Raw genomic sequence first — 23,726 nt, 5'->3', positions numbered from 1 at the left:
AATTAAGTGCATATTTAGAAGCTATTGCATGATTTTAAAACATTCACCATACTTCACCACCTCTTCAATATCTTCTTAATGTAAAATGGTAGCAAAAGCGGAAAAAGCGTCGACCTTTATTTTAAGTATAATTGCACCCATTTCCTTAAAACAATTTTCAATTCAATCATTTAAGCTACTTTCTTTGTCTAGATTTTGAATTATTTAATAGCGTTTGAAACATTTTGAAAATAAACTCTGTTTGAGTAATTTATGCAGCTTTTAGGAAATCTATACATTTTTCATAAAAAAATATATCATTTTATTGATAAAGGATTATTTTAACTCGCGTGGGCACATTTTTTTAACATTTAAAAATGTTTTTATTAGTAATAAATCCAAAACAAAACTTAACCCTACAATGCATGACTTTTTATTATTTTTTTACAAAAAAAAATGTGTGTTCTGAATAGCTGCATATATTTCAAGGATATTTAATTATTTTAAGAATTATTATTAATTATTTAATCATTTTTAATTATTTATTGCCGAATAAATAATTAATAATTATTTTTAAAATATCCTTTCCATGAGAATTTTTTTTAAAAAATTAGTGTACCAAGTGGTTACATAATAAATTAAACAATACCTCGGTGGCACAAATCACGTGATAACAATTCCGCAATAAAAATAAAAATCCCTTTTTACCAACGTATTTTTTACGAAGCAAAAAAATATTTTGATTGTGTTTTAACGACAGAACTATTCATACAACAGCCGTCTTATTATTTTCCCAAGTTTCCAGTTTGAATATAATTCTAGTACCGCTATTATAATCTATCGGTCTTTTCTAAAAACATTTATGAAAAAGCACTTAAAAAAGGATTTCCAAACATTCATTGTTATCTTTTGGAACAGTCGTGTGAAATTTATAAATGGAAATAAACACATGTAGCCAAATGGCTAGGCGATGAACTGAAGAGTTAAAAATGCATTATAATATAACACATGTTCCTACTTTCGATCTTCCAAATATGTTTATATGCCTATCCATAAGCCTGATCCTTCAGCTTTGAGGCTTTCAGGTAAAATTCATTATGGGTTAGAATATCGTTGTTAATACAAAATTCACAGTCTGTGGATTCAAATATTAACGTTGGCCATAAAATAACTATCACGGTTTCGAGGCATCCGCAGAAAAACTAATGAACGTAGTCAGATAGAATTATTTTTATGCAAACTATGTAAAGCATTGTAAAATGAATTCCGTAAAAAAGTGCCAAAAGTAGATCGCTTATGAAAAAAGGGAGGGGGGAGGGGAGAAAATTGAAAATTTTATATGTGGCCCGGGGGCCTTAATATTTAATAATAAAAATTATTTTTGTGAGTTTCATATAATCTGTCATTTATTTCTGTATACTAATTTATTATCATTCCAACAATAATGAATTTTTCGATCTTTTTCCTTAAAAAGCTTCCTTTCTTTGTTGACTTTTGTTACTAATTTGTATTTTGTGGAATTATTTCATAGTCTGTTCATGAAATTTGGCTTCATTTTGTTCATTAGTTTGAGCTGCAGATGCCTCCAAGGAGGAAGCGTTATTTTAAGATCACTATGTACATATGCTACAATTTTGCATAAAATAACTGATGTGAAGTTTCTTAGAATAATTTTTATTTTGGAAAGTAATCAATATCTAAATATTTTCCTTAATCTCGTTAAGTTTACATAATGCAAAAATTTGAAAATTGTAATAACTCATAAATACATATTTTCAAAATTTTCAAATTATTTCAAGTTTTATTTCGAATGCCTTATAGAAACGTTTGGCATATGGCGATGTAAAGAGTGGAAAAATTGTTTAAAATATAATCTGAGGCTCGTTATTTTAATTATATACTTTAAAATAGTGAATATAATGTTTTAATTAAATTTATTATATTATTTATTTAAAATATTTACCATCAATAGTATATATAAAAAAAAACTTTAAAAGGGCAGGTATAAAAATTTCTTACTCATCGATTATCAGCGTTTCCTTATTCTTAATATCCCCAACAATATATCAATAATTAGTATTGTTTTTAATTTGACTCTGAAATTATTTAGAATTTTGTCCCAGAGCGTACAAATAATACTTGGATTTTGAAAATGTCAAATTAATTAATTTCTTTTGCCATTGATATTTTCAGTTTCTTTGCAGAAAAATAAAGCTGTGCATTGTATTCAATGATACTCGAGAAAGTAACATTTTTCTCTTGCGTGTGAATAGATTTAACTTAATTCTTAAATATAAAATAATAATTTGAAATTGCTTTTAAATACTGCTTATTATCATGATATAAGATCATGGAAAGTTACTCTTATGTTCGATCTCTTGCTTAAATTAATAATCAATTTCATTCATTAAGCAGGAAATTACTCAAAATAACTTCTTTTTTAATTGTATTTAATGGGATAATTTTGAAGGATAAAGCAACTGAGTATGCATAAAACAACTGAGTAACACTGAATATTATTAAAAGAGCAATTACCTCTTATTGTGAAAACTCAGAAATTGAAATTAAACATTTTTATCCTTCTGTAAGAGATTATTAACACTTAAGATTATTTTTCTTTTAGATTTTCAACTTGGATAAAATCTTTAATGAGTCATTGATACATTCAGAAATATTATCTTGATAATTCGGAAAATTATTTTTCCAGTATTTTACTTTATCAGAATGTTCATAATAATAAAAATGGTTCAATATTCTATTGTTTAATTTTAAAATCAATTTAATTCATTAAGCAAGAAATTACTGCAAATAACTTCTTATCTAATTGGATTTAATGGAATAATTTTGATGGATAAAAACAGCCAACACTAAATATTGTTAAAAGAGTAATCATCTTTTATTGTGAAAACACAGAAATTGAAATTAAATATATTGTATCCTTTTCCAAGAGATTGTTAATACTTAAGCCTAATTTTCAGTTAAATTTTCAACTTATGTAGAAACCTTAACCAATCATTGATACAATTTGAAATATTATTTTGATAATTCTTAAAATTATTTTTCCAATATTTTGCAATTTCATAATAATAAAAACTGTTCAATGTAAAAAATGGGTCACATTATATAATTTTTTGATCAAAATAACTTTGTGCAAATTATCATTAAATAAAAAAAATACTGATTATAAGAATATGAAACGCATGAAAACGACAGTATGTTTTTAAATGTGCAAACATTAAAATGCTATTGATTTCAGAAATACAGCTTCAAACATTTTGGAAATCATGAGGTAGAAATTTTCGAATATAGTGTATAAAACTTCATTTTACATTTTTTTGATAATAGAAGGGAGAATTTGATTTTACAAAAAGAATAAAACGTAACTGAAATTTAAATTTAAACTATAAGGTCTGTATAACCGAAATGTGATATAATTCAAAATTAATTTTCGAATGCTAAAGAGTGATTTTACATTAAAGAAATTTGAAATTTTGTAAATATCGTTTCAATTTAATTGAATTATTTTTACATATTTCTAAACTATAACTATTTCAAGTTTCGGATCATTCAATTCAAATCAAAAGTGAAAATCAATGTCTTTGAAATAAAGGTAAAAATTAGCTGTTAAAAATAATTTCTCTTTTATGTTGACAATCAATTTCCCATTTTGGGGAAAATTTTAAAGAAAGGTATTCAAGTTTACAATATTTAATTCATAATTCTTAATTAAACATTTAATTTGCATGAATAAAACCTTTTTGCTGTAAGTTAAATATTTCCTTTAGTTTAGACTTTTGTATAGAGCTAGCTATTAAGCTCTATTCAAATAAAAAAAAGCTGTTTTTGTGTGCTTTAATTTATCTTTGAACTTAATAGACAAAAAGTACCCAAAAAATTTAATGATATATAGTAAAAATCTTAATATAAATATTTAAAATTCTTAAAAATTGCTTGAAAGTAGAATATCGCATTTTTTGCACATCCCTCTTTATTGATATTATTTGAATCACAAAATAAAAATAAAAATCTTAGGAATTTTTATTTACGTGTTTTTTTATTCCTATAAATACTCCATTCCATAAATGGTTAAAAAATACAATATTACTCACTATAATTTTGAAAAATTTTATTTCACATGAATAATAAAGTAAATCTTATGGATATTCTAACAAAGAAAATAATTATTCATGCAGTTTTTTAATTAAAAAAATTAATATAATCTTTAAAATTGTTTCCAAATGTCAGATTTTCATACTCTACATTTAAAAAAAATATAATTTAATAAGATATTTTCTGATGAAATTTATAATGATTTATGAAAAAAATCTTTTTCAGATTTTCATAACTCTACATTTAAAACAAATATAGCTTAATAAGATATTTTCTGATATAATTTATAATGATTTCTGAAAGGAAATTATGCATCTCTTAATTCAACTACGGAAACTAAAATAAGAAAGTTTTTCAAATTATTAATTATTAATTGTTTTTAAAATCATCTATTTGCTTTATTAGTTTTTAGTTAGCACCTTTATAAAGAATTTAACTTTTCTATTCTAAAGCCTTCTTCATCAAAACATTGCATTAAACAATAATTATTTATTTCGTTAAAAGATTTGAAATTTTGAAAAAATGATTATATCTCATCAAATTCATTTTCAATAAATGCTTTATTTTTTAATACAAATAATAAGTCAATCAAGAATTAAAACATAAATATTCATTTTTAAGCAATTTCAAATGCAAACAAGATGATGGAAAATATCGAATTTAATTTAAATAAAATAAGGATATTCATAAATGAGATTATGCTGTAATAAATAGATATGATAAAACACGTTTTAAAAAATAAAATCAAAAAATGAATTTTGAATACATTGTATATAGATCAGCAAAAATTCAATAATGATACCTAAAAGCTTTTTCAAAGCAAATTTACCTTAAAGCTTATGTTCATATTAGCTTCAAAAAAACTTTTTTAAAATACATCCCAAACTACCAATGGTATAAAAATGTCGTTTATGAAATTCATTAACAGATCATAGTTATTTCAGTTTTTCTTCGAATTTTTGTTTCCAGGCTTTTGATGAGCACATTCTTCACATGATTCATCAGAGCAATCTGTCACATATTGACATTCCTCACAATCACATGAATTACAATCACTAGCACCCCCTCTTTGGTCAGAATTATATGCAGATTCATGGGCAGAGTTGCTCTTCTCGGATGACCTTACACCGATTTGGTTTTCCGATTTTCTTTCTGAGGGCATGCAACATTGACAAGGGGCTTCACCAGACTGTGGAATTCGACATTCGGCGCAATCCGAATTGCAACTGTTTTCGTTGCAATCGAACTTACCTGATGACATCATTCTGCAGTCCTTGCAGTTGGGTACAGAATACATTTCAGGATTCGAAACCACACGAGAATCACACGTGCACTGTGTTTTGTTCTTCCCATTGGCGCTAGAATTAAGACAATCTGGATTGAAGTTGAGGTTGACAGCGCATTGGGACTCAGCTTGTCGAATACATTCTTCACAGTTACATCGCTCGCGATCAAGAATCTTATTGGATGGAGTCTCAGTATTATTACTTCGTCGGCATTCTGAGCAATCGGAATCATAATCTTCAGGCATTGCATTCTGGTGTTGCCTAGGGTTTTCTCTTGGTCCTCTACGCTGCATTGCAGTTTCAGAATTTCTTGGTCTTCTTCGACGCCTCCTGTTTCGTCGTATGTGAGACCGATCTCTAGCAGATTTCTTTGAGGCTGGACAGTCTGTGCAGCTATGATTTATAGTGCCAGTCTCTTCAGAAACATCTGACTTATTCCCTTCACAACCGCTGCAAGTGCAAGAATCGTTGAGATTTAAATTAGCTATTCCTCTTAAATTGCATTCGCATAGAGAATCTTGAATACACTGCAAACAAAAATCTTCTTCCATGTAATATCGCCTCAAAAAGTTGTTAGAATGAGAAAGCGCTTCGACAAATTGAAGGATATTTTGAATGGAAGCTTGTTCTCTATTGGTTCGAACAATAGACAGATTAGACAGCAGATCTTTTTTCTGTATTAGTGCTCTACCAGTTGCAGGAGCTTCATTTGGATTGACAGGACTCAGAGGTTCTTCTTCCACTCCAGATTCAACACTGCTACAGCTGCAACAGCAGCAGCTACAACAGTCACCTTCATCATATTGATTCACGGGCGTAGCAGTATCTTCATTTTCATTTCCATTCACACAATCAGGGCAAAAATCAGCTCTGTCAACAGAATCTTTCCCCATGTTTGGCAGTTCGTATTAGATAATTTCGGAAAATTTCACGAATTTCAGATGGAAAAAACTTAAGTATCGCAAAAAGTTAGATAAACTTCAAAGAATGAAGGTGAAGTTCGGCAATGGAAATGATGTCGCTCAAGCGATAGCAGAACCAGAATGAAAAAGCTGGCACAGATGCGAACTTCGGTATTATAAAGGAATTCCGGTAGAAAACAAGAAGAACGTCAACCTCTGGTAGCGATTGGTACCCCATCAACAAGTCATTCGATCTCGTTTCTTGTTTATTTTTTCGTTGAAGCGAAAGCAGGTAGTAATAGTTTTCCCTTTGGCGTCGTCACTCTTGGTTAGCCAACCGAAAAATGGAGCAAATCTTTCACCGGACCTGGACGAGAAGGAATTACCACAAGGAAGCATGAATAGAACAAAATTGTAAACGGAATTCGTGTAAGGAAGGAATTGCATGTATGATGAGCTCTTGATTCCGGAGTTTTCTTTTACCTTTTCTATTTTTATGACTCATCCAAGAATGAGACTCGATAATTGTCTCAGTTGGTGTACAAAATTACTTTTCTGGATTCAGACGAATCAGTGAAGTGAGAAACGTTTTTCATCTGACAAAGAGGTTCTGGAAAATTCAAAGTGATTTTATTGAAAAGTAAATTGATTCCAGAGAACGTGAAGTTATAATGATTCATAAATTCTTCACTGTTAAATTCAATCCTAAATCATCAGCAACAAACAAGATAAAATAATTATACTGAACATAAAATTCATTTTCGTTTTTTTCCATCTTTAGAAGCTCTTTAAATGCTTCTCGTTTATTTTATTCCTTATCTATCTAAAAAAGAGAGAGTATTTTAAGAGTTCCTTCTCTAATTTGTATTGATTTTTCTTGAACGCAAATACATTTGTAACAAGAATGAAATAGAGAATCAAATTCTAATTTCTTTTATAATGTAGTTTTGAATAAATATTTTGTTAACAAAATTTTGCCGCCTCACTTCTTACAGGAATTTTATATAATTTCGTCATGGTAAATGCATTTGAAAATTGTTCAAGTGTTTTATCAGTTGAATCAGAAAAGAAGTAAATGTTAGCGAATATTATGCACTTTCATTTTATATTGCAGCGAATTAAAAACGTAAGATTTCATTTTTACATTTTTGAACCATGTATCTATATGAAATTACATCTAAATGCTGGATAACTATTTTCCTATTCCACATGAAAATTCATATTCCTTAGTAATTATCATTTCTAACATGTTATAAGTAATTTGTTTGATTTTATATCAATAAGTATTTAATTGAAATTTCTATATTTTCTCATAATTAAGAAAATATTCATATAAAGGGAATGTGATTCTAATCCCACTGTAACACATAAAAATATGTTGCTGATCAATATTTTCCTCTCCAAACTTGCTACTCATCAAAACTATTTCCGAAAATCAAGATAATCGAGTGATCAAAAAAAATTTCTTCCTTTTATTATGTTTTTCGAATATAGAACTAAAATTTCACAGATACCATGTGTTGATACGGCATGTGAGTGAGCTACACACATTGAATTTCTACAAAATATTTTCACTGTGTTCACTGTGAATACAAATTCACTGTGAATACATATTACTTAGGTATATATGATTACATAAAATATGAAAATTACATCGTATTACAGTAAAAATTTGAAAAAGAGGTCAATATGTTTCAAAACATCTTTCGGGATTTGATGTCTGTGGTAAAGTATTTTTGAACTTAAAAAATATCATATCAACAAAATTTATTCTAAATAATTGTTTTATATGTCAGGAATTGGCTACAAAGGCATTCGTAAATGTCGGTTATTGAATAAAAACAAGACAACACATTTTAATATGGAAAAAAGGAGTAAACTATTTATAAAAATGAAGAATGCTCAACTAGATTAATAATCATTTCTTACTCCTTCAATCTGTAATTCTAAAACAATTGAAGGGAAAAAGGCATTACACTACGTTATCATTAACAAAAGATCACACTCAATACTTTTATCCGAGTTGTAAGGAGAGAATAAGTCTGTATTTGAAGTTTACTCTCCCTCTCTTCAAATAATTCCTCCCGTTATATAATAGAAAATGCACACATTGAGTGCACATTTTCTCAATAAAGATGTATTTTTTCAATAAATAATAATTGTCGTTTTGAAGTTTTCACATGATTACAATGATGACAAATAAGCGTTTAATTTTTTAATAAACCTCTGCCCCGAACAAATATATAGATATGTGCCCCCTTGAAGGACCTCATATCTACATGTAATGGGACTTCAAATTTTTGATTGCTGAGTCTAGAGGAAGCTGCCATTGCAACTCAAAATTTATGATAAAGAGCTATTAAAAATTTACAAACGTCCTTTTTCATTGTGTAGGAAAACATGTAAAAGAATGTTTAAAACCCATACATTTCAGTTTATTGGTTTAATTTTTTCTATTTCCGTTACGTTTAGATTATTTTTTGAAGATTTCAAAAAATAGTCCAGAAAATTTCCGATGTTGAGATTTTATTTTGCTCAGAAGAAATCAGGAGAAGGCCGTACATTTCGTATTAAAAACCGTAAAAGATTTTTTTTTTTGTTCATGGGAAAAGTTTTGTGTACATTGTTTTTCTACGCTTCATGAACTCTATAAAGAAATTGAAAAGACTTGAACTTCCGCTATGTGTCATCATCTTCAAAAGGTGAGCGTTGACGTTCTTGAGCAAAATGCCTGTTTTTTTAGAGCGAGCAAAAAAAACCGAAAACAGGAAACCGCAGAATGTTTACTTTTCAGTCGACTGTAAACGACTATGCATGATTTACAGGGCAACATAATACTTTAAGTCAAAATCCATTATAATCAATTTGTTTTCAAAAAATTCTGGAATGGAACTCTCCAAATATGCTATATTTACAATAAATATTCATGCGACCACAGCAAATTCTTCTATGGCAATAGTTATGCATAGCTATTATTTCATTACTTGTCTGAAATTATTGACAATTTTTTTTCATATTTTTGCTTTTTTTTTTACTTCTACAATCCTTAGACAGAAGGAAATTTGAATTATATAAGAGTTGGAACTTAAAATCAGCTAATAAAAATTACAAAATAATCAGGCTACTAATAAATTTCTTTAAAAGGCAGTGAGTGATTCTAGATTTATAAGATCTGCAAATTTAAAGTTCCACGAAATGAAAGAAATTAGCCTCTTATGGCGACCAGCTTGTTCGCGCAGATTATTGACGATTTTTGTTGTTAAATGATTAATATGGAATGCATTCATTTTTAAAAAGAATTCTTGTTATTTAATACTACTGAAAAACATGAATTCAATTCAATCAATTTACTGGAAATTAAAAAGTGTATTTATTACGAAATAAATGAGGAACTGTAAACCATATTAGAGAATTAAAAGCACGCGATTGAAGGTTTTGATGGATAAGTTTGAATTCTATCATGATATTTACAGATAATGTTTCAAATTGAATTAAAAAGATACTATTACAATTAGGGGAAAATGTAAGGAAATGGAATTATCATTAAAAAGATAGTATTTTTTGAGTATTAAGATAATACGAAAATCATCTTTATAAGATAATTCTTGTGAAAGATACGTGCATCAATTTTCATAAGTAAGTCATAGCAATTACCCATACTGCGACGGTTAAGCCTATTTCGTAATTGTTTTTATATCTTTTTTTTCCACTGACTGAATAGATTTTTTGTTGACACGGCGAACTTATTTTAGAACATTTCTGAAAGAATTTTGTTGCTCCATTAATTAGCGAAACGTTGATGTAAGCACAGTTGTACAAAAGATCATTGAAGCAGTTTGAAACGTTCGTATAACAATTTGTTTACATTTGATTCGAGGATAATTAAGGAGAGCGATTTCTGTACCATTTACATTAGCGTTTTATATATATATATATATAGATAATCGGACTTTAGGGTATGAAGGGAAAAAATAACGAAAAAGATTTTATTAAAATCAAACTAAAGAAAGATATACTGAATTAATACAAAGATAAAATAACACTTTTGGAAATTAGTAAAAATTCAGGATATCTATTAATTACTCTCCGAAATAAAAAGTTTCTCATGAAAATTTAAATTTAAAAGAATGTTGTAACTATTTATACAGTCGGATGCTTATGCTCGAATAATTTTATGTTCGTGCATGATAATTGTGGAAATTTTTTTAGAACTTATTTTACAGAGAAAACTTCGTTGTCTCTTGGAAAAAAAATTATTATTGCTATTTAGTTCGAGAGACTAATGGACTAATAATTTATAAATACGCTAAAATTATTAAATGCATAAGAATTTCTTAGATATAGAAAAAAATAACAAAACAATTTTTAGCTTGATTTTACTCCACAACATGAAAATTGTTTGAAACGATATGGTTTTTATATATTATATGGTTTTCAATGTTAATGAGATTTTGCAAATGTGTTCAATAGAAATATCGTTATTTGCTTAAGCAATATTAAAATTTGTTTTTTTAAACTATGGAATTTCCTCCATGAAAAATAATCATAAAAATATTCCGCTATTACGATGCAAGAAAATCAGTTTTTTAAAATGAGATTTCTGCCGAGGTAAAACATTTCTACACACTTTTTGAAATTTAATTTTTATACTTTTTATTAATCTTGTGAATAATTAGCTGACATATAAAATAACTGAAAGACCAAGAGAAAACAGTTTGGAAAATAATTCTTTAAAATTAAAATATCCAAAGAATTTTTTTTTAATACAAAGATAAAACATTTTGCCTTTCAAGTAAAAAAATACATGGAGGATTCAGAAAATATTCAGTCAATAAACAGCAGTCAGTTAAAAATGAGATAAGAGGGTCGTTTAAAAATTTATGGGAAAAAATACAAGTGTTTGAAGTGTTATCTGCTGCTACATTGAAAAGATTTGAATTCTTTGACAGTTGAAAATGTTTACAATGAACGGGTACCTACAACCAGCAAGTCATTTTCAGTAAAAAATTCTATTATTGATTGACTTTTTCGCCCTCCATATATAAGAGGATTTTTTGAAGATAATTGTTTGATTGATTTTAAATAATTGTATTTTGTTAAAATCATTGGAAACAGATGCAATTATAACACAAGGAAATATTGATTTCAGATACTAATAGTCTGAGAACTTGAGTTTTAAAACATGTTTTGTATTTTTACATTCATTTATGTTTGTTCGCAAGCCTGAGTGGTGAGTGCAATTTATATTACTAGTCTATTTATAATGAACTAGCATTAATTGTTGATATTTTATAATTTATTAATCATGATAAATTTCATTTACAAATTCAGAATTTTAACCCCTTTTTACTTTCTTTTTTACCAAATGTAGAGGAAATATTATATTCTTTAACCCTCTCGATTCCAGCGGGACGGTTTGGGGCGGTTTGAGAATTTACCCTATAACATCCACGTGGGGCGGTTTGGGGCGGCTGCTAGCCGTTTTAGGGGAGATGGGTATTAAAAGAGGCTACTCTACTGAACACTCCAGGAGGTCCTCGTTATCTTCGACAATCGCGGCTTTTTCACAGTAGTTTCCCCTATGCCTTAGGGCGGTAGGGGTTGAGGAGGAATTCACTAAATAGGTTGTTGGCTTACATTTTGTATTTTGAAAGGGTTTTAGTTTCTGTTTTCACGTGTTGTTAGCTCAAAATTGGAAAGATTTTATGGCCATTTATAAAAGAAATTTTCCACTGAAGTTCTCTGGTAACGATAAGGATACCGACACGTTGTTTATTCTTCGGACAAGCATCAGAAGCCCTTTTCAGTAGTAAGACTATTGTAATGATATAAAGACAAACCATTGCATTGTCAATGCGGCCTATTCACATCGCAGTTTTCTCACAAAATGGGTAGCGACACTTGTTACTATGGAAGGAAGTCGTTTTACACTCCAAGCATCTTATTCTTTCATCAAAGGACTGTCGGAAATTCTGAGGCCGTGTACAAACTACCGCTTTTAAAATAGAATTAAAAGACAAAAAAAAAAAAAAAAAAAAAAAAAAAAAAAAAGATTGGGAGTATTCTTTATCGCCCTCTTCAAAGAGTGAGATAAGTTATATAAATACTGAGTTCCTTTATAGAATGCCATTCTGAAAATTTCTCTTCAGTTGTGAATTTCTACTCTTTATTTTATGTACTGTGAATCGGGTGTTTGGATTATCAGAGTAATTTTTCTATTGAAACGCTCATTATTTCTTCATTATGAGTAAAAGAAATCGTGAACACACTGAAGAAGAAATTAAAGCAATTTTACTTGATTCTGACGAAAGTGACAGTGATCTATCAGCGAAGATGATGGTTGGCCAAAAAATGATACTTTAGCTGATCTCTCATTTATTCTAAGCAAAGAAGCAGGAGATGAACGAGAGAGATAGAGATGAGGAGTCAAAAAATGTTATATAATGTACATATTATCAAAAATTTGCAAATGATTCCCACGTGTGGAAATTTGTGGAAATTTAATATGAAGCTTTCGTTCAAAAATTTATCTTGTCTTAACAATACTATAGAAAACTTCACATAACATTTTAAAATCAGAAATTCAGCTTGAAAAATTCAACATGACAGTTCCTACTAAAAAAGTAATACTTATGATTAATGTAATTTTAAATGTGTTGAATCTTCATATTTAGTTTATGAAGAATGTAATGTTTTAGAAAAATATTCAGGCTGAAAACTGAAGGAATGTATTTTCGAAATATATTTAGCTGAGTAATTTTTCCCCCGAATTTTATTTCACAAATTTTTGTATTTCATAATTAAATGAAGTTTTAAAAATATGTTATCTCATCTATCGAAACAATTCGATAGATGAGATATATAACGTTTGACGTAATATATTCCCTTGGTAAGAAAAAAATTTTAATAGTTATATTTTAAAAGATTAGTAAAAATGAGTTGCAAAATAAAGATATTTTTGGAATTTATATTTACCCTACATTCTTTTTCGATTATTTAATGTAAAAGCAAGAATGCGTAAGGTTTTGGGGGAAAAAATGTGAAAACTTCTTTAAAAATGTAATTAAAGTTCTAAAATTTTTCTCTTAGTACCACTATCGAAAATACAAAATAATATTTTATATTTAAAAATTCAATAAAGATAATCGTTTATACTAAAAAAAAATGCTACAGACAATAAAAAAAAAAATCTAGGCTGAGTGTTAAAAGAATATATTATTTTCGAAACATCTTTCAAAAAGAGCAATAACATTTTTTTTATCCAACGATTGTTTTTATTTCGGTATTAAATGAAGATTTAAAACATTATCACTGAAAAGCATTGACATCTATACTATGTAAAAAAATGTACTAATTGCATTGATATATGTATAATGTATGTTTTACATTACTATGTAAAAATTTTTTACATGGTAATATATGACATATTATTTAATTTTGGCAACAAAAAAATGTAAAAGCCTATTGAGAATTAAATGAAACATAAAGATGTTTTTGAAATTGCTAGTAAAGCCAGTTTTTATTTAAATGGTTTGGAAGCCTAACATAAAACTTACAAAAAAAAAAAAAAAACCCTATTTTCTAAATTATAGAATAAATTTCAAATTTTTTGTAAAAAAAAAATACCCCACAAAGATGATGAGCGAAACACTTCACACTAAAAAATATAAATACATTAGAATAAAACTCTTAAGCTGATGGAAAATGAATCTCGTTGTCGAAAACCGCAAGGCAATTATTCAAGGTAGAGCGTCGACAGTTTTATTACTTCAGAGTGCGGGGGGTAACTGCCCCTCAGCTAGGAAGAGTCCATGTCTTTCAGAGACACGCTGAAAAAGTCTGGATGTTAAAGGGAGTGCCACTTGAAAAGTGCTTGGATGTTAAAGAGTTAAAAATTTCAACTTGATATTTCGACGAATCTCCAGATTTCAGACATTTCTGAGTAAAAAATAAGTCATTATGTCTATCTGGGAACATAACCTAAAAACACTTAGAGCCAGATGGTCGAAATTTGTCACATTGAATTACAACCAAATTTATATATTTCTAATAAATTTTGAATAAAATCCATTCACAAGAAGTCTTTCTGTGCAGCTGTTCAAATAAGCGTGAACTTGATAATTTCGAATTGTGAAGAGCTAGAATTTGGTACACATATTTAGCATCGCAAATATAGAGTTTATCAAATTTTGAAACAAATCCGTCCAACGGTTGACCGTGTGTTGGCATTTACTTCCGCAAGCATGTAAACGCAATGACATAATGAAATTCGGTATGTTATCTTGTGAATACAACTGCAGTTTTGTTTCAAATTTCGATGTCGACCAGCTAACATTAAAAGGTCCAAAATATATATTCTCGCGATAGTTTAAACAAAAATCCTAGATTTTCACCAATGATCTATATTTAGTATTTATCGTTCACCAATGCCATTCAAGGTATTCTCGGACATTTTCAAGATCCACAATTTTATACGGAGGAAGGGGTATAAAACTTTTATTGCAAAGTATGCGATAAAATTTCGGAGTAACCGCTCCTGTTAGTTTAATTTTAAACTGCCAGATTTTTCTGACATAATAAATCCGTTCCAATTCATATTTACTCATTTCTTATTGTATTCTGGGGAAGTATATCTATCTCGAGATGCAGATTTGAATCAATTCAAATAGTAGCTTGTGTTTACTATCCGTGTGTTTACTATCCGTTTACTATCCGTGTGTCCGAAATCAGGTAGGTCAGGAACAGGGAGATTCGTCGAAATCCAGAGTTCTATTATTTTGACGATAACAATTGTTTCTCTATACTTCGTATATGAGAAAGTGATAAAAAAACAATGCTTAAAATCGAATCAATATTTATCTATATGTCCCTAAGAAGGAGATATGCATGAAAAATGATGTTAGTGCTAAACATTTTAAGATGTATATTGTTTATGATTTGATAAAAGCGTAAAGGAACGAAAAGTGCAATGATTTTGCGCAAAAATACTGTGATAGCTATTTGAGCTTCATTTTTAACTTACATGTTACGAGCATTACTTCTGATTATTGTTGCTCGTTTTCACCCTTGCTAAATTATAAACGAAACAGACCGTGTCAAAGAAATTTTCTTCTGTTGATTATTTTATAGTTATTAAATAAAATTATACATAAAATTTACAATCTTAAAGACAGCTAATTTCCTTTTTCTCACACAAAAGCAAAATATTGCAATTGGGCCTAGATATTACAATATAATAAAATATAATCAAGTATGTTTTAATAGGCTAGTTATGATAATAAGCATTGAAGGAATAGAAAATGACAAGTTATATGGAGTCCATTTAGGTCAGGTAAACTGAATTAATCTTTTTTTTTTCTTGAGTGACTGAGGAGGGGACGGCTGTCGGAAGAATTCTGTTCTCGTTCAAGCTCTGAAACAATTGTTAAAAGAAATAAAGGAAATGACACTGTTTTCTAAATAACTCACGATATTCAACTATGGTAAGAAAACAAACAATATAACACCATTTTAATTAATCCATTTCAAATAAGTTTCTTTTTGTCAAACTGCATAGTATAATCACAAGTATGAACACGCAATTACTTTAATAACAAAATAAACCGGTTTGTTAGGATGAAACAAATACCCTAAAACTATTTATTACTAAATTGGTTTACTATTGAATTCTAATGAAAAATTTGGGTATTTAAAACAATGTTGAAAGTTTAGAAAATACTTAGAAAAACATTACTGTCTTCATGAAAGCTAGCCTAACTATTTTATGTATGGTTTTGAGCATGTTCAGAAAAATTTAAACCAATCATTGAATAATTTTTTTAACTGACGAGTAGCTCTTAGAATGACCTGTGTTAGTATTTGGTTCATTTTGAGCTCATTCTGGTAAATGTGCAATTACCAGCTTGGTTGCAAGGTCTATTTTTTAATTTTCTTTTAGAGTAATGAACTAGATTACCTTTACAATTGCTTCAAGAAGTTTTTTTTAGTATATCTCAGGTCCGATAAAATCTACCACCATTGTTTTAACTCCAGTGTCACGTCACTAAACCAAAACTACTATTTTTCCTCTTTATCAACTTAGTTGACGATAAGTGAGAGCCAATAGCAATAATAACTGAGAATTTCTACGTTTTTCCCACCCAAATATTCTCTTCTTTTCAGTTCGATATTAGATAAGAACCCATTTCCCCGAATTTCCGCATCGAGATATTTCGAATTTATTTTCCAAGTCATTCTTCTAGAGAAACTATCAAACATGTGCGTATAGTGAACGTAAGGTGGTAGTCTCGATATTGGAATTGGAAGGTCATGGACAAGATGGTTCCAATCACCCATTTTCGTTGGTCTCATGAATGTTAAATTTGCAGTCTTTGGACCAAATATACTCACATTTATGGGCATGGAAATTTGGAGAAAAGGGTTAAAATGAAACCTGTTTTGGGTACATTATTTAGAGCAGCGAATAGCAAAAAAGAAGCTTTAAAGAAAACCCATAGTATCTGGTACATTATTGTTAAAACAACGATTACTTAAAATGATTTGAGATATTGAATTTATGAATTTCTAGATAAGATTCTACTATCAAATCAATTTTTTATATTTAAATTTTTAGGAAAATCAGTAGAAATATGATTTAATTCGTTTTCTTCTGTAAGCAAGAACTTATGTTTCTATTAACTGTCATGTCATATATATCTCTTGCTTTAAAGAATAATTAGTAAATCAGTAATGAATAGTATTTCGTTTTGATTATTAAATATAATATCTCTTTCCTTCCGGAGAGGAATGCAGATGCAATACAAAAAAAAACAAAAAAACCGAGAGATGCAGATGTAATATAAAGCAAATTTCGAGGGATGCAGAAATAATATAAAGCAAATTTCGAGGGATTCAGATGTAATATTACTATCACTGTTGATCTAAAGCGTATATAGCCTTTTGATTAAAACGAATTCATTCCTGCACCCATTTGCATCATTACAAGTGAAATTATTAGATTATTAGAAATTAAAAGGTCAAAACAACTAACCCCACCAGGGATCGAAGGAGACCACAAATTTTACCTTCTAATGACTTAACAAAGGGAGAAAACATTTTCACATTTCTTCACCAAAATTCTCATCTTGATAGGATATATGAAATTTCAGTTACCCCTTTTCTTAAAGGTATCTGCCACACATTATTTTTTGAAAAAGTGTTGCTAATGCATTAATTAGAAACAAAGCTACTTAATCTGATATCAGCCTGATTATTTTTCAGACTTACTCAGCTCAGTAAAAACGTTGCGTGGACATTAGTCATTCGTCTCGGATGATAGAATCTAAAAATTTCTCTTCCGTGAAACGCACTCTAATTCAATTAGGTCAACACTACTTTTTTATATGAAGGATACGAAACCTTATTTAAAAATAACTTCTTTCACATTGTAAAAAAACAGTATCAAAAACAAGCAATGTCTCTTTTTAAAAAAAGATAGAATTTCCTTTCTTTACGACTTAATCTATAAAATAAAGCAAAAAACTCTATCCGAAAAAAATAGGATTTAATGAAACGGATTCTGGAAATTCAGATCTGGTGCTGGTCAGCTATATACTTCACGTATTATTTCGAAATTTTGCTATTTTAGAATTACGTTATCTTGTGAAATGCAGTCGCGTACGCATTCTCACAATGTATGCAAGGATAAAGAGGCATTATTTTTCTAAGATGCGAACAACTGAAAATTCTATTATTTGAAATTTCCGTAATGCATGAAAATATAGTGAGCATGTTTAGCTACATGAAATTTAAAAAAAAAAAATCCATCTATGGGACATTATAGAAGAAAAAAAAATGTCGAATATTAAGAGCAACGAAAATCGATAGCTGTTTATAATAATTGAACAAGTTAATTTTATGTTAAAAAAATAATTTCTGATTAAGACGAATAGATTTAATTTATTTGGGGACATCCCCAATTTCTCGTAACAAAAATCAATTTAATAAAGCATTTATATATATTTATTTAAATTTGTCAATTGTTTATTTATTTTTGTTCCTACCATAAATACATAAAAGGAAATTCCTAATCGGAAGTTAAAAATTTAAATTCAATTTTCTGAAAAATAACATCAACTATCATAACTGCTGTAATGCAATTTATTTTTATCTTCGCTAGTATCAGTTATTCATCACGAAACACATTATAAAAATTCAATTTCAAATAAATTGATACTTCAACTTATTATTTGCCATATCGTTACTACTTATCGTTATTACTTATAGTTTGCCTCGTATATGCAGGTGGTTATCAAAATAATGGAAACACCTGTGAATATAAGTGGCAGCTTTGAATGCGCTTCGTGAGCATTAAAATATAAAAATAGCCGCCATTTTTTTTATAAATAGCAATGTATATATTCTGGTAGTATGTGTTAGCTTTATTGTTCTGTATTCTTGAATTTTTTTCAAAATCGTAAAATGTCGGACCCCTCAGATTTTCAGAGGCCAAATTATAGGAGCCCATCTAGCTGGAATAAGTGTGATAGAAATATCCCAACTTTCAGGCCTTTCTAGAGGTAAGGTGTCTAAAATCATGATAGCATACACACAGTGCGGCAAGACAAGCTCGGCAAAGCAAAATAGTGGACGAAATGAGAAGCTCAGTGAAAGAAACCGACGGGTATTGAAGCGGATTGTGATGTCTTAAAAGCGAACAACTGCAGCAAAAGTGACTGCAGAGCTCAATATCCATCTGGATACTCCAGTATCAGTGATTACAGTTAGAAGGCACCTTCATAAACTGAACCTTTATGGCAGTGCATCAATTCCCAAGCCACTTGTTACAGATGTTAATAGTCAACGTCGTCTACAGTGATGTCATGCTTATAAAACCTGGTCGATTGATAAGTGGAAGAAAGTAATATGGTCTGACGAATCGTGTTTCACACTTTTCCCTACAACAGGACGGATGCACGTTTGGAGGAGACTTGCACAAGCGTATGATTGAGATTGTCTCCTTCCAACTGTCAAGCATGGAGATGGATATGTCATGATATGGGCAGTCATGTCGGGATTTTCTACTGTACCAATCATAACCCTGAAAGGAAAGATCACAGGTGAGTAGTATAGATAAAATTTAGCTGACCAGGTTCATCTTATGACGTAAACTTTGTTTTCTGCAAGAGATGGAATTTTCCAGGATGGTAAGGCTATCCATGCAGCAAGACTTGTCCAATAATGGTTTGATGGATACGAGGGTGAAGTTAAATATCTGCCTTGGCCCGCACAGTCACCTTAATATAATTGAACCATTACGGTCTATTTTAGAGCATTCAATACGGAATTGAAATCCTCCGCCGGCATCTCTCCCAGAACTTTCACAATATCTCCAGGAAGAATGGTACAATATTCATATAAACACTATTCAACACTTGTATGATTCGATTCCTAGGCGAATCCAAGATTTATTACATTCCAAATGCGATCCGACACCATACTAATAAAGGATTCTTTATAAATCTAAGGTGTTTCTATTATTTTGATAACCACCTATATGTAGAATACAATTTCATTAATTTATGAAAGCCCCATAACATATTTTTAAAATTACTGCAAACTTAATTTAATTTAGTTACATTGACTTCTCGTTTTGAAACTACATTTGATGCATTTTGGGAGGTACATTGTGATTATGAACTGTTGCCTGGTTATATGGTCATTTGCTGACACACTCCGTTCCAAGTTTCTACGCCATACACGTAAGAGAGAATTTGACCCTCATGGATTTGGCATGCGATGTATCCGTTTACGTGATTGTTCTCCTGTAATCAGGTTTCGAATTTGGAATTGAGACAAGAATTTATCACTAGGCTACAGCATACCGCTATTTTTTGTAAAATCGGATACACTTTTTATATTTGTCAGCTTAATGATTAAATCAAAAGAATCGAGGAAAAGAGTTTATATATATAATGATTAAATAAGTGATTTCTAATTATATCAATCTTCGCCAAATTATTTTGAATAAATATTAGTTATTTGACTTATTTTTTGGAACATTAAATTTAATTTTTCCGAAATTTCAAAATTTTAATTCTTTCTTTAATTATCTTATATAGTATCCTTACCATTGTTGAAAACTTTGCAAGTATTTAATGATTTTTTCAAAAAAATTCAGTAAAAAAGATTTAATTGAGAATTTCTTAATATTACAAATGTATTAATAAAGTGCAGTTACTTTCTTTTTAATTTCAGTATATTCAGTTAACTTCCATTATAATTTTAAATAACAAAATATTTTCTGAGTTAACATTTATTCCTTTTGATTGTGTTAATATGAAATGATAGACACCGAGTTCTACTCAAACTTGTTTTGACGGATAAGAGTGCAAACTATATTTATTGTTTGGTCTTTTTATTTATATTTTTTCAATGAAATCTACGAATAAATAATTTTCTAATCGACAGTAATGGTGAAAATGTGTTCACTAGAAATTTTTAAAAAATCGTGTATTTCGACCGATTTTTGTACAAAATTCATAATTCTTGTCATCCGTACTAATTACAAAATTATTTTTACTCTTGAGAAATTGAAGTGATGTGATTGCATTGAAGTGATTAGAAAAAATGAATAGATTTCTAATACGTTAAATTACTTTTTGAAATGACGGTTGCAACACTATATGAGGTACAGAAAAACCTCGTCTCGTCTCGTTTCAAATTCTTAAGCAATCGTAAAAAATATAATCACCTTCTTCCGAAATATGCCATTAAAAATTGTAAAATTAAAGTTTTATTTAAGTTATATTTATTTATTATCAAGTAATGTTTCCATTATTTGTTTATTTTTGAAAGATATCAAAATTTCCAGGTGAAATGGAATCGTAGGAATATTTCAAGCATATTCATAAGCCGAAGATGGTAATGGTCTTGAATGAAAAAAGTTTAAACATAGTAAAATTTTTATTTCCTAAATTGTTGTCACTATTTTATATTTTTGAAAAATAAGCGTCAGCCATTTTCTAATAAAACGTGCTTTGGTTTTCAATGAAAATATCAACTTCATCATCCATCATCATCAGCTTCATTATTATGATCAAACGTGATTCGTATTTACTTACGGACTTAAATGCGTGGTAAAACACATCTATAAGTAGAATTGTGTTCTGATATTTCTAATTCCTTATACAGACTGTTTGAAAATTAAGTAGACGCAAATGTTTCGCTAAAATCTTGCTATCTCTTTTCAGTGGGGCAATGAAGATTAAACAGTATCATGTATTCTTTTTTTCCTTTTGGGGGAAAAATTGAATTATCAAAACGGGTTTTGTAAATAATTAGTTATCTGAACATGACTATATTTTATCTTTCTTAAACTGACTTTTTTTTATTTTAAAGAAAATTTAAATTCTTGTTGAATAAATGAAATTCTTCATGATCAAATATAGATAAGTTTATGAAACCACGTATTTGAACTAATATATTTAAATTTATTTATTTTTTGTTAATGCTCAAGAAATCTGTTTTAAAACTGCATCGATGACTTAGAATATTTTGTACAACTTTATTTATCATAAATTTTTTAAACTAAGTATTATAGTTTAAATTATAATTATGAACATGAGAATTATTTTTTAATATATACTATTAATAAATTATCTATTTAAAGTAAATATTACAAAATTAGTTTTTATAATCACACTTTTATTATTGTGATAAGAAAGTCGAATATTTTTTATTTTAAATATTTTGTGCTATTTATAGCTCTTTACAATATTTTTAAAAATTTATTAATTCTTTTCATAGTTTACATTTCATTAGTATTTATATTACCGAATTTTCCAAATTCTGCATCGGGTGTCGCATCTAGCATAGAATTAAAATCGATTTCATTCAATAAATCAACTGATAAAAACATTAAAATAAAGTATTGTTATGAAGCATACACAAGTGCACAAAATTCAGCACATCAGGAAGTGTGTACAAAATCGATTACAAAATTTGATATTTACAAACACGAAGCATACCAAGTTATACAAGATATCATAATAATTTCACGTATATGTGACAACGAAAGTATCTTCACTCGCACAAACATCATTGTTATAATTGAGGTTAAATTAAAAAAAATTAATTAATTTTTTCAAATTAAAGGAATAAAAATTTTCAATTCACATTTTAGTTTTTATCTGACCTATGAAGCTTAATTTCACTAAAATATTGTTTGAACTGGTAATCGATCTTAGACAATATATTGTAATGTCTGAATTTTAATTATTGCCTTCTCTAATTTTCAGTTCTAAAAATATTCAATGCATCTGGGATTTCGAATTTAAATTGAATATTGTTTCTTAGATATTGCACTGTTATGTCCATTAAATTATTTCATTATGCTGCGAACTTCACATATTATCCAACTAGTGTCTGTCATGAGGAGAAATTATCACTATAAGTGTACGTGAATATAAGTGAGTACATCGACATTTCCGATAGCAACTCTTTAGAGAACCATCAAAAAACAAGATAATTTTATGCTTTCTGTGACAATAACTATAAGTTTTTATTTGACAGTACTCAGATGCATCATTTGTTGATCTGATAAAGAACTATTCAGTTCACCATCAGTTCATTAGAAGAATTTGGTTTAGATAATCGCAGACAATTACACATTTAATATCACAAGAGCTCTACGATAACAATTTTCGATGATGGCATAGTACTTTCATTTGGCATGCTGCCTTTTAAGAACTGCAGATCATTACCATTATTATTATGTACTGCGCTATGCATGAACATATATAATAAGCTTCAGAATAATTTTTACTTACTAGCCATAGTAAAGATATTTACTGATTCAGTGGTATGTATGCTTGAGATAATCAAAGGGTACATGAAGAACCAAAAATATTATTCGCACTAAAATTCTGTTTATTTATATTATCTGGAAATTTTAAGTGAAAGTGGATGCACACATTTAAGGCATTCATGTCAAATTTTAGATCTATGAATAGATTTGCTTCATCAGTTTAAGTAGCTTCAATATTCTGACATCAGTCAATATTCTTGATTATTTGACTAAAGTAGGCTTTTTCTATTGTTTAGAGCAATAAAAATAATATTCATATGGTGTATTAAATCTGTACCAATTCCGAATCAATAATATTATAATATTTTACAGTTATATCTTATTCCAAGTATATAATTTGCTTTTTGTTGATGATTCGGAATCTATGCCGTGTTTGTGTGATTGCACGATTTTAGCTCTTCACTCATGCGTCGATTAGCCACTGAGTGATTTTGTTACCGGATAGATTCACAACTGAGGCTCTCTTTTTTCCTGCACCACACTGCAGTGAAAACGAATTATAAAAAACTGCACCAAAATGCAGCTGGTAGTAACCAGAGAGATATGTCTAGGGTTCTCATTTCGTGCCATTTTATTATATTGTAAATAGCGTACATAATCCTT

The sequence above is a fragment of the Argiope bruennichi genome, chromosome X2 (assembly GCF_947563725.1).
Source record: "Argiope bruennichi chromosome X2, qqArgBrue1.1, whole genome shotgun sequence".
In the NCBI taxonomy this organism is placed as follows: Eukaryota; Metazoa; Arthropoda; class Arachnida; order Araneae; family Araneidae; genus Argiope; species Argiope bruennichi.
Note: the sequence above shows the minus strand (reverse complement) of the source record.